The following is a 26,032-nucleotide window of genomic DNA, read 5'->3' as shown; positions in this document are numbered from 1 at the left end:
TATACTGTTCCTTTCTGCACCACAATTTTAACACTTGGGATAAAGGTTCTGCAGACCCCGTTTTGGAAGCATAGGGTTCTTGTATAAATCAAAGGTGCCCAAGGCTTCCTTCATAACTCTGGAACATTGCGTTTTCTGTGACCAGTTGAGAATGGGGCTGAGGGAGACTGCCAAGCTTGTGAGAACATTACTAACAAATTTTCTTTTCTTTTTCTTTACCCAGTGGCAAAGTGTGGCAGGGCAAGCAGACACTTGGTCAGGAGCTGGAGCTTACAGGAGGCTGGCTCATGTCACACTCAGGCAAAGGTATTACGAACACAAGCCTAGCACACCCTAGGCATCAGCAAGGACAGACTGTGTATGGTCACACTCTCCCTGAGCTGGTACAGCACACTCGAGGAGCAACAGTCATGATTAGGAAGTGTTAATACCCAAGTGTTAGCTCTGAGCTGAGACTGGACATTTTGTGAGGTGCTCTTTGGTACAGTGGGGCAAAGCCTGCTAGGGTTGGGAAGGTACTGAGTAACAAAGGCCAGTTCAGGGGCCTCACGGGAGCCACTGCATCTTCGGTAGCTCCTGTGTGAGTGCTGGAGCTCCTGTGTTAAGGCTGTATACTTAGACATTCTTCAAATTTTGGACAGTTAAGAATTTAAAATACTGTTTTCTGCAAGTGCCCATTTCTCCAGAAAGTATTAAGAACATGTGAACCCAATTTATTACCTATGTATGCTATCTGTGCTTCATACATAAGCACCCATCCTCAAAGGTAGATTGATGCACGTCTCTATCATATACACAAAGGCACACACGATGGCTTATTTTTCATGTAGAAATTATGGGGCAAGCCCCATTAAAGATAATGCAGACTTCACACACACCAACCACTCATGATATACATCACCTTTGAGTTAAAAAGAGATTTTGTTTTCATATTTAATTTTGTCATTCACCCCTCAGATACCAATTAAATCTATGATAGAACCCACACTTGACCATTTCTTGAGGTTATAGGAACAGGCTGGTACACAGTGGGTCTCTTCACTATCCTGCTGGTACTCAAGAGGGAGAGACAATCAGGGAGGAAGACCTCCCTGGTGGGCAGAAGAAGGACCTGAGTCTGTTTCTGGCACTCGCTATGACAGAGGACTGTCACAGCCGGCAGAAGAGAAAACTGTGGAGCAGCAGGATTCTGAAAGGACAACACAACATGGCTTTAGCTCATGGTTGAAACAATGTTTAGTTTTTAAAACAAGTTTTATTTTTATAAAGTTTTTAAAAGGTTTATTATTTTTGTTTATATGTACATGTGAACATGGCAGTGTGCTAGGTGTGTGCATGCTTATGTGTTTGTATGTGTGTGTGCACACACATGCATGTGTGAACATGTGTGTGGGAGTCTGTGGGTTGTTGTGAGCTGCCTGATGTCAGTGCTGAGAACTGAACTTGCTCCTCTAAGAGCAACAAGTTCTCTTGTCCATGGAGTCATCCCTCTAGATTCTACAGATTGATTTTTAGATGGTAGCTTGTTTTCATGTGTACCTATAGGGTAAAGGTGGTGTTTGGACAGATGCATACAATGTAGAATTTAGGATTTTCCTACTAGCTACAAAATGTTCTCATAAAGCTCTCCCTCTCTCTTTCTTTCTCTCTTCTCACTCATTATGTATGTATGTACCTGGTAAGTATGTGAATATATATGTGGGCAGTAGTACATGTGTACACGCATGAACAGATATATGGAATCCAGAGGTCAACATCGATGGCTTCCCTCAGATGGACTCTGCTTTTTATTTTTTGTGACATGGTCTCTCACGGAATCTGAAACTTTCCATTTGGTTAAGCCAGATAGTGACCTTCATGGCTTTGCCTATTTCCAGCCTCGCATCACTGAGGCTATAAGCATGTGTCTCCGTGTCTGACTGTTTATGTGGTTTCTGAGATATAAACCCAGTTGCTCATGTTTGTATCGTGGGCATGTTACCCTCTGAGCCACCTCCTCATCCCCTCTCAAAAAACTCTTTCTGTATGTCTCCTTGTGCATGTGGTCTTATACATTGCAGGGACAGAGACACAAAACCTAGGAGACACTGGAAAGCTGCCCATCACATGTAACCCACTCATCAAAAGCACGTGAAACTCCATGTTTTCCAGCCCCCTCTCCAATACTTTGGTGCTACAGACTCCACTACCATTGTGACAGCATGCTCACCATTCAGGTTGCTTGTATCTGCTGTACTGCATGGATAGCCTTTCTGTCTTCTTTGACCTCCCTACTGAATCCCTGCTTTTGTTTGTTTTTATATGTCATTATAGATCTTTTTGTATTATTCATCATGTCTTTCCCAAAATCTGTCAACTCTTTGTGAACGTTTTAAATAAGATTTTCTTAGACCAAATTCTGTACTTTGACCTAATTATATTTATCACCATTTTATTTTCTCATTAATTCAACTCCTTGTGCTGTATCTAAGAAGTTTTTTTTTCTTCTATATGGTAAAAGACATACTCCAGGATTTCTCCTAATCTTTGTGTAATATATGAATTAAAAATGTGCATCTTTAATTAGCCAACATTTATTTGGGGCGGAAATAAACTAGGAACTTCGCCAATGGGCACACTCCCAGTGAACATAGCATCACTGTCCTGGGATGGCCCCTTCACAAAAGGGAAGCCTTGGAATAACAGATACTGGCTCAGACTCCAGTAGTCAGAAAACTGGGTTAATGCAGAGGCTGGATGGACAGCTGCCAGGATACGAAACTTTGGCTGGCAGGGTCTCCCGGGTGACAAGCCTTCCTAAGGAAGAGAACTGTGACACTTGGGTAACCCTGGAAGGGAGAGACAGATAAGCCAAGAAACCAGCAAAGAAACGTTCAGCCCGAGGAAGCAGAAAATAGACAATCCAAGAGGAAAAGGTTCTTGGTAGAGGATCAGAATGTAGAGTGGTGAGGTTGAAGTTCTCAGAGTGCGGAGCCCTGGCCCAGATGAGAACAGGCAAGCCACATTAACCTGGATTCTGACACCCCAGGACAGGCCTAGACTTACTTTGAGTATCCCAGGAGCCGGATGTAGGAATTTAAACAGGAGAGCGAGTGATTTAGTTTATTTTTAAACGGACTCCCACTGCCTGGTCTGGAACATTCTGGAAAACAGATGGTAAGTAGCAGAGTAGACTGGGACATAGTCGTTAGGAAACAGGTCATTTATTCACTTTACTGAGACCCTGCTGATCATGAGATGGGGAGAGAGGGGAAGCCGCGTGGCTCTTACTTCTTTTCACTTGCTGTAGGTCTAAGTACATAGCTGGGTTCCTGCTATGGCCAGGACCTCATGCGTGAGCAGGGGATGAACACTGAAGTAAGCTGTCATTCCAAAAACAGTTTTGAGTGTGAGCAGGCACAGATCGGGCCAAACTCTGTGGGGTGGAGAGTTTGCTCATAAGGCTGATCAGGCAGATGCCTTCATTTCACCGGAGCCCATTGGCACCCTTGTCGACTGCAGACGGAATAGCCTCAGAATGTTGGTTAAATATGCCCTGACTTTGCCCTGGCAACCCCACAGACACACGTTGACTAAAAATGGGTAGGATTCCTTCCAAGATGGAAGAGGATGTCTGCCAGAGAACACTCAAGAGTCTTCTCTGCATACAGAGAAGAACGTGTATTCCGGTGAACCCGAAGTCATCCTCCAAATGGCAGCACAGAGTTCCACAATTGGTCGGTCAGCATCTCCCTACAGGAGTAAATGCTCTTTAGTTTACCGAGTTGTCCATCTTCTTTGCCTAACTCTCATGCTCCCCAGGCACCGCCTTTAAAGTTTCAGATAAAAGGAAACAGAAATGCAGACATGAAATGATGTCAGAATAGCTGTTGGGAGAGATTTCAGTCTTTCTCCTGGGACTTGCCAGCCCCCCAGACCTTTGAGACAAGACAGGCATGCCACATTCTACTGCACATTGTCGATTCTTTGTCCTGATCTTACCCTCTGAAAATCACTAAGTTCCAGGCTATGAGTTGATTTGGTCCAATGAGTCAAATGCTGGCAGAAGTTATCCACTGACCCTGTCCCCTAAAGTCAGCAGCGGCATTTTGTCTCAGAGTACTCCCACTGCTTGAGAGCTGTCCACTGGACCCAGAGACCAGCTGTGGTTCTCCAACAGCGGTCACTGACAGGACTTAGACCTAGACATTTTTCTCCACCTTCCTGCAAAGAAAAGTTGGTTCTGAGAGATGCTGGGCTAGCGTCTTGTATGGCAAAAGGAAAACAGACAACATCACATGTCATCAAACCTCACTGTGATAGGCTCAGCTCTTTCCCTCAGAAATCTAGTTGAAGTCCTTAACCCAGTATGTCAGAAATAGTTTTATTTGAGAATCTGTCTACAATGGTTTGGCTAGTTGTTAGAACCTGCAATGATTAATATTTTCAAATTACCTAAGAAACAAACCTTTGAACGTGCCCATAAAGTATCTAATTGAAGTGGGAAGGTCCACGCTAGGGGTAAGTGGCACTATCCCAGACTGGATAAAAGGGATGCAGTCAGCAGAGTATTGATATCACTCTATTTTCTGGCTGCTGATGTCACATGACCAGCCGTCCCACTCACCATGTCCCCTTCTGCCTTTCTAGCCATGATGACTGGTACCCTCAGACTGTGAGCCAAGACAAACCCTCCCTTCTCCTTGCCAGTTATCCGGTCACAACAGCGAAAAGATACCAAATATAAAAGCCGGACCCAGAGCTGATAACATACAAGGTGGAGGGCCTTAGGGAGTTAACTGGTCATGAGAGTGAGATTCTATTTGCTGTTGACCTTCTGCTGCATGGTGTTCCACTGTGTCTCCTCTCATCAGATAGCCAGCCTACGGGGCCTCTGAATTTGGACTTCGCAGCTTCCAGAATGATGAGAAAGCACATTTCTATTCCTTCTAGTCTGTCCAGAACATGCTATCATGGTAGCACAGATGGAGGGAATTTAGATTTAATTAGTTCAGTTGAGGCCATGAGGAAGTGAGGCAGTCCCTCACCCAGTTTGCCTGGCAGTCTTATAAAAGGGATGTTTGGGCAAACACACAGGAAGAACGGCCTAGGGAATGAGGTAGAGGTCAGGGAGATGCTTTTCTAAGCCAGAAACTGACGCTCACTGGCTACTATCAGCTGCTGGGATGAGACCTGGGATAGACAGTCCCTCACAGGGGGAGCCAGTTTCAAAGACCTCTAGAATGGGTCCCTCAAACTCCATGGATATAGGAGGGTTAAACTGCATGCAGTTGGTGTCCATCCAGTTCGCTGTAGGGGCTTCACTAAGTCACGGTTTTCACCCTCTGTCCTCCCCCAACTGAGTTCCACCCTTTTCAAGGTTTGGACTTGGGCTGCATGATCCAGAGACAGGAGCAAGGGCAGCACCCCTGCTAACTCACCATTGCAGCCCAAACCCCAGCACCATTTCCAAACGAAGCATTTGAGGGGTGAGGTATCCTTGGGAGAAAGAGGCAGGAAGGTAAACTACACCCTGCTCATGGTATGAGGAACCTTTTTAAATGGACTAATTTTAAAATCCCTTGATCGAAACAAAACTCACACGCAGAATTATTTTGTCAGCTCATTTATATATATCTGGAAAGCTTGGATTCTCTTTTGAGAAGATATTTTACATGTATTTTAAAATACTTCCCTCAAAACAAATGCCAATTTCAAATAATTTTGAATTTTTTATCGTGACTATAACCTAAAAATTATCATATTTTATCTACCTTCTGCCACTACTCTTCCTAGCAACATTTTCTCAAAAGTCACCCTTCCCTGGGGCCTGCCCGGCTGGGTTGCTTCTCCGTTCTGAGTCCCTTTCTACCCTGGCTGAGGTAGTGCCCCTTGACAGTCTTCAAGCTGTTCTCTCTACTCTTGCCCACGGATCAAAGTGATCCCAAAATTCTGGTCTTGAGTCTGTACTTTCAACCTTGGCAGCTTCATTTAATCCATTAATTCAGCTTTTATCTCTAATGAGATAACTCATGGAGCTTTTCCTCCATACCCGCCTAGCCCTCGTCAAAGTTTCTGCCCTGGATTTCCAGGGTCAGTTCACAGATTTCACCTCTAGCCCAGACCGCATGTCCCAACACCCACATGTTCTGCCCTTCAGGCCTTTAATCTCGACCCTGCCCCCCAGGCTCCACCCTGAGATCCAGTCTAACTGCTCAGTGGGCAGCTTCCCAGGGTCTCTCATATTCTGTTAACCAAACCACGAGCCAAGTCAGAGTCATCCACATTCCCTCGGTCACCTTTTCTTGAAGCTGCAGGAGCGTGTGCAGAAGAGCCCTTCTGCTAGTGCTCACTTCCTACCTGCCACCCAGTCTCTCTGGAGTCTACATCACCTCATGCCTGTTATTTGTTTCAGGGTGGGCACGTTTGATTCTATACTGAATAAAAAATACCAACATATAGGACAACTGGCAATGTGGGCTTCAGACGGAGGATGGGGTCAATAATCTATTTAAACTTTTGTTTCTTCCCTCACTGACTGTGCCTCCTCAAAGCCTGGACATAGTAGAACGGGAGGACCCCAGGGCTGTGTCTACCTGGACATAGTAGAACGGGAGGACCCCAGGGCTGTGTTTCTGCCATAGGTGTTCCTCCATAAAGTCCCGCAGAGGTCCCTCATGCTGACAGCCACCCACCATTGTCGTAGTCTGGAATGCAGGTTCCATTCACGGCATAGCTCTCAGGTTTAGCGTCCTTTTGCTCCTGAATGGAAGGGCTCTCTTGTGTTTGCCTAGCATGGTGCACCCAAAGAACACTCAATAGTATTTACTGAATGAAAATGAATGGAATGCCAAACTAGTAGGTATAAAGTCATAAACTCAGTTTCACACAGAAAAGACAGAATGTGTTGGAAGACAGCCAGTGAGATCTTTGTCATCCCTATGCATGGTGCGGGAGATGCGGAGGATAGTAACCACCAGGGAAGATACACCTAAATCATACTGAGCTCGCGATACGGCACAAGCTCCCTGGTGGACTGCCCTGTGACAGGGTGACAACCCTCACACTTACCAGAAGTCTACTGCAAGGGTGCAGGCTCATTAGCATGTCTATTTGCATAAATTTACATATAACATTCACATCACCCTGCTCTCAAACCTGCATACCGGATAAAAATTTTAAGAAGGTAAGTCTGACCCATCGCAATTATATTCAAATTCAATATTCAGAACATGACACATGAAGCAAAACAAAAATCTAAACCAGTCAATTATGTGCCTTATCGGACGGCAGACAGGAGAGCCTCAGCAAGGGAGAGAAAACCAAACAGCCTGGGCTGGGGTTTGCAGCATGGGGGCTGTAAAGTGGCACCCCCCCACCCCTGTCCTCAGCCATGGCATTGAGTGCTGCTGTGTGTTGTACTCCACACTAGGGACTGAAGGTTTAAAGTTTCGTTTATAACCACAGTAATGAAATTGTGGCACGGGCGTCACTGTCTCTACTGTGCAAATGCTCTGTAAGTTTGCTCTGTGTGCTACTGTGGTACCGCTGTGCCCATGTGCGTGGCCAGACAAGGTAGCCCGGTGTTCTCTTGCACATGACCTGGGTGTGCAGAGAAATGTGGGTGGAGATGTTCCCCTGGGGCTTGTTGATCCTTGAGTGAGGTCTGTATTAAACACTGGCAACAGAAGAGAGCTATTCATTTCTCTCTTCCCACTGAAAGCGGCACACGCTGGTAGGAACACAAATGTCGGGTCTTACGGGTTTCCCTCAGAAAGGAGTACCTAGCCTGTTCTTGGCTGTTCTAAAGATTGTGGCTGGGTCTCTACATGGCTCCTGGAGACCCAGTGAGGCAGACAGACCCTCTCCATTCAGGGCGGTGGCTTCATGATTGGCTGCTAATACTGCCCTGAAGCACAGGGGTCTGTATTTGATGGCCTCTGATCCCCCAGAGACTGTTCTCACATTTGGGTTATCTGGAATTGGAGTTATGTTCTCGTGTATGTGCATGTCCACGAGCTTGTGTGTGCAGAAGGCAGAAGGGGATCTCAGACCTCCCACACTATCACTCTGAGACAGGATCTCTCTGGGAATCGGGAGCTCATCATTGTGGCTAGACTTCCTGGCTCGGTTTTGCTATGCTGAGATTCTGGGCAGGTGTGGCCCTGTCTGACTTTTCACGTGGGTGCTGCTGATCCCAACTCAGGCCTTCATACAGCGAGCACCTTACTCAGTGTGTTAGCTCCCTGGCCCCAAGAGTGACATACCTCTTGTTTGAGGACAAGGGGCTGGGGCACAATTCTGTGAGTTTTACAGGACTGCTTTGCCTCTGAAGTGGTTACTCATTCAACATTGTACCTCATGACTACTCACTTTTGCCAGCTACAGTTTTGCGTGCTTAATCTTACAGAAATGCTCACAAGAATCTAGTCATCTTAACTATCATGTAAACAGATAGAAGGAAGTTTAGCTTCCTGTATTTGTGAATGGGATTGCAAAGCCTTAGAAATAATGCAGGAATGCCTAATGCCCTTTTCTTCAGGAGCAGTGTGGTTTGGGAAAACCCCTCTAAGAATAACAGAGACAGCAGGACCGTGGGACCCGGAGCAGACAGATATGATTCATAGCTGCTTCCTGTCACAGCCTGAAGGCCTTCTGAAATGCCTTCTAACCAAGATGACTAAACCGGGTCTCCTGAATTTGTAGTCTCTTTGCTTTTCACTTTTAAAACTTAAATCAGACCTCTAGAGTCTGTACTAAATTAAGTGAATACATGATTTTCTAGCATCCTACATTATAAGGACATAGTTATCACTAGCTCTTTGGGGATCTCTGTGTGTGTGTACATGTGTGCATGTACATAAATATATGTATATGTGTATACATGTGTGTGCTGTTCAAGTGTGCAAGTGCATGCATGTATGTGTGTATGTATACACACATATGTGCTATGGAGGCCAGAGGTCTCTCAGTGTCTGCTACTCTGCTTTTATTTCAAAACCTTATTTATTTTTACTTATGTGTATGTGTGCCTGTGTGAGTCTAAGTGAGCCAGGTACATGCAGGTGCCTCTGCAAGTCAGAGGGTATCAGATACCCTGGTTGAATTTACAGATGACTGCAAGTCACGTGATATGGTTTGAGAACTGAAGTCCTTTGTAAGAACAATAAGAGCTCTTAACTACTGAGCAATATGTCCAGCCCTAACTCCACCTTGTTCTTGAGACAGGGTTTCTCTGGCTGTTGTGCATGTCAATTAATCAAAGTTGATTATCCAGTAAGCCACAGGGATCCATGTGTCTCCACCTCCAAGTATGAGGATTAAGACCATGTACTACCATGCTTGGCTTTTTACATGGATGATGGATATTCAACTCAGGTATTCATGCTCACATGGCAAGCACCTTACCGCCTGAGCCATTTCTTCAGTTTACATAGTAATTAACATACATGAAATAGTGGCTAAGGAGACACCCCAGACCAGACACCATCTCAGATCTGCTTAACCCCCATTTCAAACAAAAAGAGGAGGACTAGAAAAGTCACCTGACCTACTTGTACTAAGCAGGAAAGCAGCGGGCCAGGATTCCAAGTGCCTGCAAGCTGATAGTCACATTACAGGCAGACAGAAGAGCTCAGGAGGAGTCTGGCCGTGCTCCACACAACACGCACTATTCCTTTTGTCAGCGAGAGGAAAGGAGCCTAATGTTTTCAATATTTGACGGTGACACCAGAAGTCAGCCTTTAAGATCCAAATCCCATCTTGCTAAAAGGTCTGCTTTTGTGTCTTCTCCTTCTAATAGGGATGCTACTAAGCAGCAAGCCCAGTCCCTGGCTATCTTGTCCCTGCTAGAAATGATTAAGGGACGCTATGTGTATTCCCAACAGCCCAGAGTGGAGGGGATGGTCCTATGTGCTAGCAGTGATAGACTGGGGAATCCTCCCAGAAAGGGTGTCATCTCACTGCTGACAAACACCCACCTTTGCACTAACTCTAACTAGGGAAACAGAACAGTCAGGGAGAGTGTCAGGAGCCCTGAGTTCTGGTTTGGATTCTTATGGATTGTAACTAGCTTCATGCCATAGCTAACTCATTTACTTTTTCTCATTGTACTTCCCAATGATTATTAATTCTGTTTATTATTATTATATTCTGATTATTAATTATTAAGCTTAATAAATCGTACGCTCTCTGAAGAGAATGCTCCTGTCAACACTGTATGCTGAAAAGTCAGATGCTCTGCTGCACCCTGAAAGTCGTATCCTGTGACTTGGCATCCCGTGAACACCCGGAAATGTCTGGTAAAAGCAAGGCCTTATTTTATCTCTCTGGCTTGGTCTCCTGTGGACTCCCTCTTCACACTGCACGTCCTCCTCCCACACTCAGCCTGCAAGTACACACTTCTCCATCTTTTCTCTCGATGAAACCCCTTTCACTTCATAACTGTGCTCAGGAACATTCCTCCCAGAGGCTTCCTTGACATCTTAGACCCCGTCTGTATTAGATGTTCCTTTCATCATGACCAGACACTTTGTACCAAAATGGCTTAGTAACCTGCAAACACTGTCCCACTGATATTGTACTCTGTGGCCTCCCAAGTTCCTCTTTGACAGCCTTGTTCTCTGTTTCCAGCCACAGTGCTCAGAAGACAACCAGGAGATCCTGCTGATCACCTGTCTCCCTTGATGCCAACGATAATTAAGAACTGCTTTGTGCTTCACAGTACTCTCTCCCATAAATTGTAGCATTTAAGCTTCAAGCTCACCAAGAAAACTGCAGGATAATTCTATGTATGACTTTGCTGCATTCTACAGATGTTTCTTCAGCTCAACAAATTAGTCAACCAGCCAGAACCTTGACCTGTTGACTGCTAGAATACAGAAAGTTTGTCCTTTGAGGGAATGTCCAAAGTCAAATTAAATATGGGAAAATGTGAATTGTTCATAACGAATATGATAGATGATAAAGAATGGATGTGACCTTGAATCAAGAGAGGGTCACAAGTTCTCTGCCCATCAAAACCAGACAAAGTTCATTAGTGGGCATTGGCCTGTGTGTATATGAACCAGGGGTTTTGTTTTTTTTTGTTTTGTTTTGTTGTTGATGGTGGTTTTTTAGAGACAGGGTTTCTCTGTGTATCTAGAACTTACTCTTTAGACCTGGTTGGCTTCAAACTCAAAGAGATCCACCTGCCTTTGCCTCCTTGAGTGCTGGGATTAAAGGCGTGCGCCGCCACCACCTGACTGACAGAAAGTTCTTAGTGAAGATGGGCACTTTGATGGAAATTGATGTATCAAAACCGGAGTATTGTTGTGCAGTAGAGAATGGCCAGGATCATAATGGTTGAGGGGGGAACATGGAGGGCTGTATCAAGTAGAAGGGCTGCTACAAGTGTCATAGAGTGAAACCAGGTGACTGTGGTTCATAGAGAGAAGTGGGTAAGATGATGTAAACACTAGCAATAAGAAGATGATGCAAACATTAGCTCTGTGTGAAGACACCTGTGGCTATATTCCTATGGAGCGTTATCTCTACATGGAGGAACTTTTCTGCAATGTGTTGGCTGTATGTTTGTGATATGTGTTTTTCTTTTTGTGTGTGTGTGTGTGTGTATGTGTGTGTAGTGGGGTGGAGGTGTTTGCTATATGTGGGGACAGCTGCAGCCACATTCTTCTAGAGGAACCTACCTGGAGTGCACTGACTATAGCCAATACTAGGTCTGTGCCACTGTTTCAATTTAATTTCTCTTGCCCTGACACCCTGATTAGCTACCTATACTGAACTGCGTGCTGAGGAACAAAGGGTTAATCTTCATCAGTGGGCATTGGCCTATGTGTATATGAACCAGCGGTCTATCCTAAGCATTTGACAGCGGCCCGTGTGTACAGCAACCAGGGGTGTGTCCCTTCTGGGTTCTTGGCAGGTACTAAAGTTTCACGTGCATGCAATACCTGATGTGCACATACAACTGGTCTAGAACAAGCATTTCCTTAGAGTGTCTCCCTGGCTATGGGATAGAAAGGGACAAAGAGTATACAGAGGGCTCAGTCTTCACCTCTTGGTGATCTAAGAGTAATTCATCTCCCTTGGAGTTGGTGGATGGCCATAGCTGCTGCAGACGAGAACTTGAACAAACTCAGGCATCTTTCTGAACCACAGGTGACCTGACATAGGCATGTGTACTAACAAATATGAGTACCATTCAGTCAGGAAATCCAACTGAAAGTGGTTTTTTTAAAATTCATAGTTCTTTCAAGTTGGAAATCCAACATTTTTCTGGGGAATTGAAATATGGCTTTATTTTAAGAAGCCACTTGGCTTCCTTTTAGAGAATTATAAAAGTATTATGATATTTCATGGTCAGTGAAATCCTGAGTTGTGAATCTTCACGACAGGCTGGTTTGAGTCCTATTACTTGAACATTTGAAGTGGAAGTGTTTGTACTCAGGAACCGAGTCCCTCTCTGCTTCAGCAATCACATAGCAGGCAAAATCTTTCGATAGTAACTGATTCCTATTACATTTAAAATGTTTCCTGATGATACCATCACCATAGTAACCAACATGCTTGGAAACAGAGGAGTAAGAACAGACAAGGGAGGCAAGCAGGCTTGGTGAAGAACAGTGGATTGTGCTAGGTTGCCCTTTCTGGAAAGTTCTGTCTATTTATAAACTACACATAAACAACTAGAAATAACTGGGGTTTGCCCCTCCCACGGTCTCACATAGTAGGTGATAGAAATCATCTGTTGGGGGGATGGTTGGATTTGTTCTGATTACTCTGCATTTTGCATTGAATTAGGCTTTGGAGAAAGGTGGGGACTGAACTGTGTGGCCTGGATTTACAATAGGAAGACATTGGAGACTGTGAAGTTCCTATACTCTGCTTTTGATTTTTTTCAGGGTCACCTAAAGGCAGCCAGAACTTCTGGAAGCAGTTGGCCTCTCCCCAAATATACTCCCTCTGGAAGTTTAGCTGAAGGAGGGGAGGAGTAACATCACAAAGTCTCCAGAGCATGGCTCAAGCCATTGCAGGGTGGCTCAGCCCAGTGGAGGTCAAGATCATGATGAGGATACCCACAGAAACAGCGGACCTGAGCTAGCGGGAGCTCACTGGCAGTGGGAACAGGATTTATCCCTAGTTTTTGAGTTGGCATCTTGGAGAAAATTATCTTTGGAGGGATGCCTTGCTCAATCTAGATATAGGCAGGAGGGCGTTGATTTGCCTTGAAGTCAAGTGTCAGACTTTGTTGACTTCCCATGGGAAACCTTACCTTTTCTGAGGAGTGGATGGGGAGGATGATGGAGTAGGGGGAGGGGAGGGAGTGGGAATGGGGATAACTATATGAAATGAGAAAAATTATATTAAAAATTCTTAAATAAAAAAAAGACACTGCAGGGTGCCTTGGACCTGAATGTGAACTGAGAATTCTACTTAAAAAGGTATCCCTTGTTATTCACCAAATGAGAAAACCCTTCTAGCCACGGGCAAAGGGTGTTCAGGTGTCTCATTGCCTCCATAGCACCCATTTGCCCATCTGCTGGCCATGGCGTATCTTGGCTGCTCCCTCTTTAGGAAGCCTGACTTCCTTGGAGGTTTTCTATAAGGCTAAGCTTTCCCTATATGTCTGTAGTTTAAGCAGATTTTCTTTTCTCGACAGAGTCTTGTTATATTAGCTAAAACCACAATGTATTTCCTGCCTCGGCCTTGGGCTTTTGCATGACTATAATCCCAGAACTCACATCTGACTTAGCAGATGGCTTGAAGTTAGACATCTTTTGTGCAGTCGGGTGTGGCCAACTGCTGCTTGTTTAGCCAGCACAGTAGGGCTTTGTACTCAGGCTCTATGGCTACAAAAGCTTCTTTCTTCAGATACTCTTTACTGGAACTGTCATGAAGAAATTGTGTGGCAAAGCTCCTCTCCATGCCTCCAGCTCACTTATAAAACTAGTGTCATGGGTAGAGTTTTGTGTTTGAGGGCAAGGATAGCCTTGCAACCTGGTACCAAGCTTGGAAAACACTAAAAATGGTACACGTCTGAAAAATAACCTGTCTGATTTAGGTCACATTTCAAGTATTATTTCCGTAGTTCAACTGGCGATGCCACAAATTTTAAATTTAGTCACATGTGTCTCTCCCAGAAACATTGCTGGTACATTATCTTTAATGAAGGATAAATTACAACAGAAATACCATGAAATTGCTCATTATTTTCTTATGGATACTTGGCATAAATGAAGAAAGGGCTTTGGAACACCACTCAGGGCCCGACCCAGCCTCAGGAGTCCTGGCCTGACTCCATCTGTTGCTCCAGGCTGATGGCCTTCATCTCTCTGCCCAGCTCCCAGCTGACACCCTGCCTGGTCATCTGCTGCTAGGCCAGGCTCTGCCTCCTCGGGTCAGCAGCTCTGCTTTCTCATGCTTCCATCCTATCTAGCAATCCTCACCCTCTCTTGAATGAGCAGTGATACATCTGGACTGCTCTTAGGGGCCCTCTTCTTGCGTCCACCTTCTTGACCTCCTGATCCTCTCTCTATAACCCTTGGCAGGCCTGACACCAGGGCACAAACTGGAAGGGAATGTTTTTACTGAATTGCAGACCGTTCTCCCTGCAGCTTTGACTCTGCTCACTTGAACCTCACAACTAATCTTTGTACCTCCCCTGAAATCTTCCATGGGGATTTCAGCTCCTAGCTCACAGTGACCGCTATTAAACAACCTCCTACAGTGGTCCACGGGATTTCTATTCCACTTCAAGGGCCCTGTCTCTCCTGTCACTGAGATGCCACACTTGTCTCCACAGACTTGAGTGTTCCCAGGACACTTTCCTCCTTGTTTTTAGCTTTCTCTCTCTCACACCCTGACCTCAACAAGCCTTTAAGCAACTGCACAAGGTCCAACGTGTCCTGCACTGAACCTACTGCCTCCTTGGGGGACACTTAGGCCCTCATCCTGGTCATGCTAGTTGCAAGGTTGTTGTGATGATCTGTGAACTGCCTGAATGGTTTCTGCTCTCAGTTTTTCCCCAGGGTACAACACCCCTCCCATCTTATTTTCTACTGTACTTTCACTAGACTGATGCTAGAAGATTCCAGAAGGCCACACCTGCCTCACATGGGTCTTTGGTGCTTCCTGCCACCCAGGTGCCTGCTTGAAAGCCTTTGCTGTGCCCCTACCTGGCTCTTTCCCCAAGACACACTCAAGTCTGTTCTCTTCCCCCATTGTCCACCGAGACTGCGCCTGCTGTTTCATCAGGAAGAAAGGGACAGCAAATAGCTTGTGCAGGACTGGAGTGAAGGATCCCTGGACCTGCGAGTGGTGGCCCTCCTCTGTTGAGGAACACTTCTGTCTGTCTGTTCCCTCCCCTTTCTTCCCATCACTCTGGCCTCTGGATGGTCACACAGCTAAGAGCATGGCCGTCAGAGCCCAGGTCCCATCTTGAGTCTACCTCTGCCACCAACCTATGTCTTTGAGGTGTCTGACCTCCACATGACTGTCCTCATGCTAAGTACTTGAGAGTCACATGAGATAACACACATGTTCCAAGTTTCACAGTATGATAAAGCACCCTTCGTTCACATTCTATCTATTGGGTATGATAGTCTATCTATGTGGTGTGCAGGGTCCTTCTAAGCCATGCCCACCACAGCTTCTGTTCCTTTCTCCTTCATGTGCAGCCATGGAGGCCATCCTAACCCTCTTCATCCCACAAATGGCAGGGCTGTCCTTTTAGTTCTGCCTGACCCTGGCTCCAGTGATGTGCTCAGGTCATGGGTTGTCCTCTGTCTCAACCTGAAAGAATGCTCACAAAGGGCATCTTTTCCCCCTACATGTCAACAGTATCTACAGAGTCCTGCACCAAGTCATTCAGTGCCATGAGACTTGTGGGTATAGGCGTGAGTTGTGTGTGTGAGACAGTCTTTTCAGTTGAACATCCATGAACACACGCTGATTTTATGTCATCTTTGTTTGAGATGAAGTTCAGTGTAGGCTGAGAGGGTATTTTATTGATTGAGGAGTGTTCTGGTTTGTTGCAATAAACATCAAGCCCAAAAGCAACTCGGAAAGTTGTTTACGTATAGGTTAAAGCTCATCATGAAGATAACCCAAGACAGAAACTCCAGACCGGAACTGAAGCAGATGCAAGAGAGGAAGGATCCTGGATTGCTTCCAGGACCACACCCAGCTCTACCTCTTATACACCCCAGACCCACCTTCTCAGCTAGTGTTGCCACACACTGCCCTCCCACAAATCAACAATCAAGAAAATGTCAGACAAATACACGGGAGCAGGCCAATCTGATAGAGGTAATCCCTCAGTTGGTGGTTCCTCTTTCCAGGTGACTGAAGGTTTGGGTCAAGTTGACAGCTGAAGGTACTTATACTAGAGATGAGGACATGCATCATCATTTTGGTGCCAAGAGGCTGATTATATTTGTATCCCTTTAGAAAAAGAATGGATACCAAGAAACAGGAGTATATCAAACCTCTTCCTCTTGTACCCAGAGAGGATAGAGACTGGGTTATGGATATCTTAGCCTCTTCCTTCTGAGCTCACACTGGTTTTACAGACTGGCTCTCTCTTCAGAAAGGGCTGGTGTCTGTAGTCACTTTAAAAATACTTTAGTTCTCACTGAGGACTCTGTCTTCCTGGCCCTCTACTCCCTCCCTCTATTTTGGGACCAGGCCCCATTATCACTGAGCAGAGTGACATTCACAGCAGGTACAAGCAACACATGGGGCTTTGTTGGCTCGGTTGCACTAATTGGATATCTGTGCCTGCCAGGCGGATGGCACAAGTAGGAGGTGTTTGAACACGTGAGCACAGAGCGTTGCTTACAGTCCATCTCCGAGTAGTAAGGAGAATTGGCAGTTCAAGTGCATGGTACCCGATAACACAGAAGCCAGTTCCAGACTAGAGGAATGAAGCCTGCGATAAGAAAACCCAGGAAGAATGGGTGTGGCTCGCCTCCCACCTTCCCGCCCTATAAAATTTATGTAAGAAGCTACCATTAGCACTAATGAGAGTTCTGCATATGACTCTCCCATGAAATGATGGGAGATGAGCCTCATCCGTCACTCTGTGGAGAGCGTCGGCTCTGAGGCAGGCTTCCAGCAGGCAGGGCTGCACTGGCAGGGTGTAGCCTGCTCTGCAAGGTAGTGAAGAAGCAGGCCTAGGCCCTGGTAGCCTGCTGGGAGAGTGCCTGGGAGAGGATCATACAGAGTGCTGCAAAGGAAATGTTGTGCGGAAGAGCTGAATAATTTACAGATCATCCTCAGAACTACCCAGCAGCTCACAACACACCGCACTGGAAAGAGAAGGAAGAGAACTTATTCTGTGGACCAAGACCTCCTATTCTGTGCCTCCTGAGTCCTTGAGAGGGCACACACAGCATTTTAAAGCAGTCTTTGAGAATGAAATGCCCTACTTGTCCCCTTTCCTAGGAATGCATCATGCTTGCTGCCTCTTTCCAAGCCTGTGCTATAATACCATCAAGTGTCCTTGCTCATTCTGGGAGAGCACCCTGTCTTCATTCCCACCCTACATGCATTTGGGATGTGTGGATCTCTGTGGGAGCCCTGTTCTCTCAGAGGACCAATGTAAAGGGAGACTGTTCTTTCATTTCCCAGTGGCCAGATCTCAATCATCACACAAAAACTGTATTTATTACAACACTCTTCAGCCAATGACTCAGGTATAGTTCTCGGCTCTAGCTCTTACATCCTGAATTAACCAATTTCTATTCATCTGTGTGTAGCCAGGAGGCTGTGGCTTACCAGTGGTAAGGTTCTGGCATCCTTCTCCTACGGCAGCTACACGGCGTCTCCTTGACTCTATATACTTTCTATATCTCTGTTTGGATTTCCCTCTGGGTTTTGCTCTGCTAAGCCATTGACTGGAATAGCTTTATTCATTAACCAATAAAAGCAACACATGTACAACATATACAAAAGAACATTTCACATCAGGCCAACTGTCTCTGTGCTTTGAGCAGACAGCACCACTCCACTGTTGCATTCTGCTCCAGCCTTCTGTCGTGTCCCTGCTGGTATGTCTGGGGAACATATCATTACCTTGGTGGGACTCTACTCCACAGGGCCATTATGTCTTATGTCTTTGGGTGCTTTCATTATGCTGGCTTGCAGAGTTTCTCCGCAATGAATATTAACTTGATTATTACTTCTAAGGAGGAACACAGGCATACATAACACCATGGTCTGTGAACACAGGCCACACAAAGAAACCTCTTCCCTCTGAGGGAGCCTCTCCCATTCCCTTCCCCTGTGACCCTGCTTTCCCTTGCAAACCACAAACAGAGGTGTTTTCAAAACACACACAGTGAGACTACACACACATTTTTATATCCTGTAGTGTTTTGTGTAACGTTGTACCTTGAGATGATTGGTTAGATTCATATAATCATGCTCATTAAAATCTCCTAGTGTCCCATGAGATAAATGCAGCACAATTTCTTAAGCAGATGAAAACTTGTGATATTTCCCAAATGCTGCTCTTACCAGTAAAACGTCAATAAATGTCACAAGTACAGCCTCACTCCTACAAGGCTTACCACGTGACAAGGGCCACTAAAACCCATTCAGCCCTTACCATAGCCCCCAGAGGTATAAATATGATGATTATGACTGTCATACAGAAGAGGAAGTTGAGTAACTGCACTGAACATAGGGGACATCAAGATGGGTCTGTGTCCTCGGCCTGCAGGCTCTGCACAGGCAGCAACTGAGGCGGAGCGGCTATGCAGGGCAGGCTGTCTCTGAGCTTTGTGGTGTTTCAAGTGGCCGTGCCACCATCTCACTCACAGCACTACTGCCCATGAGATGGTTGTCAGTGAACAGGCAGTCAGAGCTGGGTATCAAAGCCCACTAAAGTAGCATGAGCGTGTTTCCTAATGTGATGTCTGAATGTCTTCTAAACCCTCTAGCCATTTCCAGTTAATCTTCCTGTCAAATTTAACTATTATTGATCTTGTTTTGTTTGAGAGTATTGGGTCATATGTAGCTCAGGATAGCCTCTAACTTGCTATATAGTTAAGGATGGCCTTAACCTCCTCATCTTTCTGCCCTCCACCAATCATGTGCTGTGATTACTGCCACAACTCTTAGCTCATATCTCACCATGTGTGTCCATGTCTGTGACATTCCAGTCTCACCGTTTCTTAATTTGAAAGTGTTTCTGATGAGGGAAGATTCAGTCTTCTTTCTTCTATATTATCTGTATTCAAAAAGCGATGCCCCGTTAGGACTTATTCAGTGGTTAATGAATTATAGGCAGAGTTTCACTTCTACCTGAGTGTTTTACATGGGCCTCAGCATCCATGAAGGCTTCTTATGAGGTATGATTTTTATCCTGTACATTAGAGTATGCCCAAAATGCGAAAGAAGACTAAATTATGCACCTGATCCCTCATGTGCCCAACAAGGATGATTCTAGAAACTTTTGGACAATATAACTACATGATAAGTCCTTCACATGTTGAGACTGAAAGAGTGTGTTTCCCTTAGTATTTTATTTTATTTTGACAGATATGTTGTACAACACTTCTCATACTCAACCAAGCTACGTGCTTCTATTTTTGGACAGAACTTTGAAAGTTCAATTTAGTTGACTCCACATCGAGGGAACCATTGATAATAGATAGGGAGGCTTCAACTAAAAGGCCCAGAACCGAACATGGCACTTGCTATTGTAGGAGGAAAGACTTCAGAAGGACTAATAACAGTTGGTTCCTGTCAGAAAGACGGTATCCAATCTTCCTGTCAAACAAAAACTAAAATTCAAGGGGAGGGCATGAACTGCTGTTAAGGGGAGAATATGAAACTAGTAAAAACAAAAAGTCAGTGTTTAGCCTTGCTCCTCGACCACAGTTTCCTAGACGACAGGCTTCTCCCACCACGGATTCTGTCAGTGTCGCAGCTACTCCTCTTCATTCCTTTTCCTCTTTCATTCCTCTCCACACATTCATCTAATTTTGATTATGCACTTTTTTTAATTAGGAAATTTTGGTGGGTTCCTGAGATTTTTTTTCTCTTTTTTTCCTTTCTATTATACTTTTAGTAGCATTTTGACTTTTTTTTTATTTTTTAAATGCTTTTATTTATACACTTAATTTGGAATTGAACTGTATTTTAGATTAGCACAGGAGAGGTTTTCATGTGGAATCCTCATACATATCTTGTTTTTACGGTTGTCTTAGTTGGGGGTTTCTATTGCTGTGAAGAGACACCATGACCACAGCCACGCTTATAAATGAAAACATTTAATTGTGGTGACTCACTTACAGTTCAGAGGTTCAGTCCATTATCACCATGGTGGGACATGGTGGCGTGCAGGCAGACATGGTGCTGGAGAAGGAGCTGAGAATCCTACATCTTGCATGGAACAGGAAGTGAACTGTGATACTAGGAATAGCTTGAGCATAGGAGACCTCAAAGCCCGCCCCCACAGTGACATACTTCCTCCAATCAGACCACACCTTCTAATAGTATCACTCCATTTGGGAACCATTGTCTTTCAAACCACCACATTGGTTCTCTCTTCTTTCCAATATCCTGCCGAGTGATTTCTCTCCAGCCCCACTTCATCCATGTCATTGTCTCCAGACCTTCCCTCTCTTCATGGGGTCCATTCCTAGTTTCACATCTACACCCAACCATTCCATATGTATATACAGATAAAAATTAAAATCCAGCATCTACATATTTTGCCATGTTTGGCAAACATGTTTGCCATTCTGGACCTAGAATACTTTGGTTAAGATCATAGCTTCCTGTTTTATCCATTTTTTTCCCACAAATACCATGATTGTGTGCTTTTGTGGCTAAGTAATTTTTAAAGGTCCTTCCCAAGTGTGGGGCTGCCCAGAGTGACCTCCAGGGTAATCAGAGCTAACACTGTGGCAAAGGTTAGGTCCAGGCACTGTGTACCTCACACCCACTCAACCAGTGCTCATTTTTATGAAACCTGAATATCAACACAATTAATATTCAAAATAATTGATACCCATGACCTCAGGGACAATTTTAGTTCTCTTAGTATTCTATTCTACCTACGAAACACGGCGACTTAGAAAACCGATCCTGACAGTCAGGGGTGGGGACTGCAGGGCACAGCTTCTCTGTGGATACGTGCCTGCAGTGACTCTGGTGTTCTCTCCATCACATCAGAGCAAGAATAGGGACAGTGCCTCTAAGCTTTAGCATTACTATGTGGGTCTCCCTGGGCTGGACCCCCCAGGCTCACAGCTCCCTGAGGAAGCAGATATAGGCTGCATAGGACTCTCACTCAGCCAGACCTCACTCTGCTGCTCGCCACCTCCTCTCTTCTTTGTTATCTAAATCCCCTGTGGTACGGGACTCTCCAAACCCGTCATCTACCACCAATGATAGATGGGCATGAGTGACCGTGCCTACTTCACAACTCTGCTTCCATCCAGACACCCACTGCAGCTTCATTGTCCTCAAGGGGAGGAAAGGAATATCATAGAAGGCCATTTCTATCACACTCCAGGGAGGACTGGAATGGCAATGTGGTGTTCTACTTTCCAGAAGGTTGGTGGCCCATGACCTCTAAAAAACAAGTCCCAAGACAGACAAGTTTCTATAATTTTCTAAGATAAATTTCAGGACAATCAAAACTGAAACAAGTTTTTGTGTTTTTAACTCTTCGTAATACTTATAACATCATATTGAAATGGAGTCACCAGAATTATAAAGAATTACACGTGACTCAAAATTATTCAGTTGTTTTCTGGGGAAAACTGTATGAGAGTGGTAAACTAGACATACTCATAATCTTTGTACCCCGGAGGCTGAGGCTGGAGGACTGTCATGAGTTCAAAGCTACTTTGGACTACATAGTGAGTACCAGGACAGACTAACAAACTACAGTGTGAAACCCTGTTTCAAAGAAAAAAAGTATAACCCCCAAACAAAATTGAACAAGAAACTCTTGTTGAAAGTGTGACCCCATAGAGTGAGACAGCTTGATTTAGCAACATCCTAGCAGCTCTGCAAGCCCTCTGTGCATGCATACAATCTATTACACATGCATATATATACACACACACAAACAAATCAGGACACCTGGTACTGCATAGCCCAGCAGAGTGGTTCAGTGATTAGAGAAATGAGTTCAAAGGTAAAATGCCTACCTATATCTAATCCCTCCTAGGTCATCTCTTCATCCGTGATCTTTAAGCTTTCTGTCCATTACTTTGCTCTAGTATGTCATGATTACGAATGTGGGTAATAAACTTTTATTTCAGATGCTATTTTGCAGATGAAGTAAGTTGAACGGTACATTTAATACCAAGGTTGGCCCACAGTGGGCATTAGTACATGCTTGGCTATTGTTATCACCCTCTGTGGTTAATTCGATTCACAGAACTCATCTCGTTTGACCTTGCTACCGCCCCTTTAACACTCAGCGAAGGCTCTGAAGGGATGTGTCTGAGCTAAAGTTTGCTGGAAGCACCAGGAGTAAAGCGAGGGGCACTGCTTAACTCTGTAAGCCCACCTTCTCAAGGGAGAGAAACACCAATTTATAAATCTGGAGCCGAGTCGGCATTTTCCTGTCTGGGCACGTGAGTCCCGTTAAAATTGCCTGCGTTCAGAATGCAAGCCGCGTGTGTCTCCGGAAACAGATATTGATTTTGTTTTCAGTCATATCTCTAGCATGGAGATGGGATGAATTTTCTCCTGGGGCCCTGGTGCAGCGAATTGAATTTCTTCTGCGCCAGCTGCAGGGCACCACAGGTGTTTGCATCTCAGCAATCACAGTGGTAATTGGGACATGAGAGGACAGAAAGATGCCCTTGGTGGACATGCCATTTCCATGGCCCTTTCTGAGGACAGATGGAGTGGCTGGCAGCTGAGAGTCTGGAATACCTGTCATTTCTAGGGTTGGAAGGATGCAGGCATTTCTGGAGAAGCTGATCTGTTCTTTGCTCCATCTGAGAGGGTGTGACCGAAGCTATGTGACTTCTGTGCCATTGTCATCACCTGTCATCTCACACAAACTCCTGCTGCCTCAGTATGATGTGCATGAGCTCCTGATCTAGCCAAGAACCATGTTGCTTCTCTCACCTTCCTTTCCTCTGTTTCTCATGGATTTATTTTACATCTCAAGTGACAAGAAAGCTCCTGATACAGCTGAGAATCTGACATGCAGGTGCAGAGACCACGAGCAGAGGCTTGTACCTTAGCCTCTTCACGGAAGCTGCCCGAACCCATCACAAGCCTTCAGTTAGCTCTTTAGGTAAGATTTCCTACAGCCCAGGCAGGCCTATAAGTCACTATACAGCTCATATTGGCCTGAATTCCTGGTCCTCCTGCCTCTACCTTCCAAGTCTCTTCAGTTGCTAGATTACCATCATGAACCACTGTATTTGGTTCAAATAATGCAATTTCCTAATACATGAAAATATATTCAATATCCCTAATCTTCATAGAAATTTTAAAAAGAACTACAGTGATATACCGTCTTATACTCATTAGGAGGTCTACGGGGAAACTGAGAACTATATAGTGTTCACAGGAGTGTAAAATGTTATACCCACTACAAAAAACATGGAGTTTCCTCACAAATTTAAAAACACCATATAATCTATGTGATCCATCCGTCCCCTTACAGAATATACCCATAAGTGTTGAAAACAATGACCTTAACCTGTATTTTCCCACTCTGAGTTACAGCAGCATCAGTCCTGATAGTGAAGGACAGAGAAGCATGGGTGTATCCAGTGATAAGAGTATTCGCAAATATCATTCATCCTTCCAAAGGGAATTCTGACACACACCGCATAGTATACCAAAGACAATATGCAAAACAAAACAGAGAGGTTTCTGATGGAGTGATGCATTATGGCCCTACTCATACACAGGACCTGAGAGCCCAAAATCCTAGGGACAGGAGGAGCAATGGTGACTGCATGGGAGGAAAGGAAGAGTTGATGCCTGATGGAGTCACCTGAGATTCATAGACAGGTAGAGCTCTGAAAGTAGATGCTGGTGAAGGCTACACAACTAAGAGAATCTTGTCAAGGCCCCTGAGCTATGTGCCTAGACACAGTTAAGATAAACATTATGCTGTGTGTCATTTTTCTGAGAGAAGAAGCTCAGCCATAAGCTGGAGTTCTGGACAGGGACACCTTGCAGGGTCTCGTGGTGTCCAGAAAGATTCACCAGCAGTGGAAGACTATGACACCCTCCCCATTCTATGAGGTCCTAAATCAAAACACCCTCCCTTAAATGGGAAAGCCCCAAACTGAAGTGAAAACAGAAACATCTAACTGCTCAGGAGTTAGTGCTGAGGAGCTGCTGCATGTCTGTTGATGAGTGGACAAAATGGTTACCAGCACCACGGAACCACAAAACTTCTACTTAAGGCCAAAATTAGATGAGAGAGCACTCCAGGTCCCGGTCTAGCAACAGGCAACATGCTGCAACTTCACACTGAGTTTGATCCTTGAGATTTGAGTATGTTTTGTTCAGCAAATCAAAGCCCTCTATTCACAAACATGCTTTTATGCTGTTTTTCAGACAAGGAAGATCATTACCTTTACGTGGCTCCTGGAATATCCATATGTCTGTGGGGCCAGCTGAAGCCTTGCTTTTGTTGACAACGTGAGAGACACAAAGACTGGACTGGACTCAGTAACTACATCTTCTCTTCTTCTACCAGATGTGGTCACTCTAGAGAAGAATAGAAAGGCAGGATAATGAGGCCGATATTCACAATAAAACAAGAGTCCTCCATGAGCGATGTGGTGACTGGGGATGCACTGTATCTGTATTGCGTTTGTAATGAGGAGGGCAGTGTTAACAGGCTAAGCACACAGGCATCCTGTGGGGGGATGCGGACACTAACCCCCGTATCCCAACACGTTCCTGATCAGTCAGTCCTTATAGAAAATCCCTGTAGGAAACAAGTTAAATTAACATTGCAATGTGAAGAGAGCATAAAACTATCACATTTCAATCAAACTAGCTAAAAGAATTATTTGTGATTGGCTTGAAAAGCACTGCAGTGGCATGCTGGATCATGAGGCTAATTGGAGAAGCATCGTTTAGATTTTGTTCTCCTCTCTTCAGAGGATCATCAACCTACCCGTGGTAAAACCCATCAAAATATTTTGGCAAGAGCTTGTTCTTTGCTGCTTTGAAAGAAGAACAGAAAGGAAATGTCCTGGTTTTATTCCCCATGCTGTGATGAAACACTCTGGTCAAGGCGACTGAGGGGCAGAGGAGTTTATCTTAACCTTCAATCCTGGGTTACAGGCCATCACTTCAGGGAAGTCAAGGCAGGGACTGGAGCAGCCTGTCACATCACCTCACAGTCAACAGCACCGAGAAACAGACACACCTGTGCTGGCTGCTTGCTAGCCGCTTTGTGTGCTCAGGTTGATTACTATCCACTCTTATACAGTTCAGGGCCTATCCCATAATACGCTGCCACATTCAGGGTAGGTAGTCCTATATCCAGACACCACTCCATAGACAGAGGCACAGGACAGCCTGGTCTAGATAATTCCTCGTTAAGACTTTCTTCCCAGGTTGACCCCAGGTTGTGGTAGGCTGGCGGTTAAAACAAAGGAACACAGTAATAATTTAAGAAATATTCTAATCATTTTATTTGTTGAAACTATGAAACAACTTCCAAGTGTTTATCTTGAAATGGATTTATTTTTAACTCCTGCTGAATACTTATAAAATGGTCACAGTTACTAGTATGTAGAACATGAGTTATTACCAAAATGGCTTGTAGGCATTCAACGCTTTGTGAAAGGAGATACTGACTTTGTCATATAAAGAACACCAAGTAACACATTTAAATATATTTTAGAAGTAAACCAATATAGAGCAAAGAAGCAATTGAGTACACATTAGAAGATTGGGTGTTAGTGATCTGCTGTGATTAAACTCATGTTTTGTTTTCATAAAACATGATTAATGTAAGCATGTCTCACACCTCTGGATAGATGTAAGTAGGTCTTAGTTGTGGTGGTCCAAGGATTCCCCCTCCACCACACTT

At 44.8% G+C, this 26,032-nt stretch overlaps 1 protein-coding gene across 19 annotated transcripts in view; it reads right to left on the bottom strand.

Annotated features, from left to right (window-relative positions):
- Window positions 1-26,032, bottom strand: part of Myt1l (myelin transcription factor 1 like) — a 390,358-nt gene that overhangs the window by 159,628 nt on the left and 204,698 nt on the right. For all 19 annotated transcript variants that reach the window (XM_057765426.1, XM_057765434.1, XM_057765408.1 and 16 more), the window contains exon 4: window positions 24,558-24,693. The gene's annotated coding sequence lies outside the window, so the exon portion shown is untranslated. The remainder of the gene's footprint in view (window positions 1-24,557; window positions 24,694-26,032) is intronic.

Source organism: Chionomys nivalis, chromosome 1 (genome assembly GCF_950005125.1).
Source record: "Chionomys nivalis chromosome 1, mChiNiv1.1, whole genome shotgun sequence".
NCBI classification, from domain to species: Eukaryota; Metazoa; Chordata; class Mammalia; order Rodentia; family Cricetidae; genus Chionomys; species Chionomys nivalis.
This window is presented reverse-complemented; position numbering and strand designations above follow the sequence as displayed.